This window comes from Nematolebias whitei, chromosome 20 (assembly GCF_014905685.2).
Source record: "Nematolebias whitei isolate Nwh7 chromosome 20, NemWhi1, whole genome shotgun sequence".
Lineage (NCBI taxonomy): Eukaryota > Metazoa > Chordata > Actinopteri > Cyprinodontiformes > Rivulidae > Nematolebias > Nematolebias whitei.
Window position 1 is genome coordinate 40601277 of NC_056517.1, and position 1437 is coordinate 40602713.

Sequence of the window (1437 nt, forward strand, 5' to 3'; positions counted from 1 at the left end):
GCGGGCTCGGTTCTGAACCGAGGCTCGTGTTGGGTTCGTCAGTTAGCCTGTTAGCCGCTGTTAGCTTACAGAAGCTAACACGAACAGCACCAGAACCCCGCCTCTGGGTCATCTTCGGAAGGTTCCGGTACACCAGGACCCTTCGGAACCGCTCCGGTTCTGATGATTCCTGGACCTGGAGGTTAAGCCAAGTTCTGGCTAACTTGGTCCGGTCAGCTTTTAAGTAAACAGAACAGGGTCCAGGTTCTGAAGCAGGTCCAACCCGGCTCACGGTTCCGACGCTCGTGGAGATGCTCGCAGCTGAGTGAAGCTGACACCCCAGTGTGCACGCGCCACGCTGCGCGTGTCCGCGTGAATAAAATGAACGAAGCGCGCGAGGGTGGAACCAGATCCATAATCGATACAGAACTCTGCACATGCGCAGAACGGACCGCTCTCAGATCATTGCTCCAGATAATCAATCAACCTTTATTTGTACAGTTAGTCCCATTGAGCCTCGAGGACTCATTTACAAGAGAGACCTGGTTTAACAAAGAAAGATGAAACAATAAACAGTTATAGAAAGTCATACTGCAGGGTTTTATTTTTTATAACAAATAGGATGGCTAAAAGGAAAAGGTAACAAAAAACAGCTGGATTCTAAGGTGAATGTATAAAACTAAAAACAGGAACATGTCTGCATTGGTCCCTGCCAGGAGTCCAACAGAGTCTTAAAGACACTTGGAGAGGTCAAAGGTCGAGAGCTTCAGATCTTTTTACAAGATATTCCAGGAAACAGGAGCGGAGCAGGAGAAGGTCCTTTTGCATAAACAGAACCAGAGTCTGATAAGAACCGAACCAAAGTTCTGATCCGATCCGAGTGAACAGAACCAAGAGGCAGTTAAAGGTTCTGTTCAGGAACATGAAGAAGGGTGGGTTCTGGTTGGACGGGGTGCAGTTTTTAGTAGAACACCTGTTCTGTTTGTTTCAGGTGTGTGGATCACAGAACCACCTGTTAATGCCACCGCTTATTTACTTTTGTTTGTTTACTGTTGTTTGTTTACTGTTTGTTTACTGTTGTTTCTTAAGAGTATGATGTAAACAAGGTGGTTTTGTACTACTAGGTATATTTGTAGTTTGTAAAACATAGGTAAATATATAAATTGGCAGCACGATGGCTCAGTGGTTAGCCCTGTTGCCTCCCGGCAAGAAGGTCCTGGGTTCAATCCCCTGGTGGACCTGGGGTCTTTCTTGTGGAGTTTGCATGTTCTTCTCGTGCTTGCGTGTGTTTTAGTCTGCCTTCAGGTCCAGACCTCCCTCACTAAAGAGATCTGTGATCTCAATGGGATGTGCCTGGTTAAATAAAGGTTAATAAAAAAAAATAAAGTACTTACAGGTCCTTCTCAAAAAATGAGCATATTGTGATAAAGGTCATTATTTTCCATAATGTAATGATAA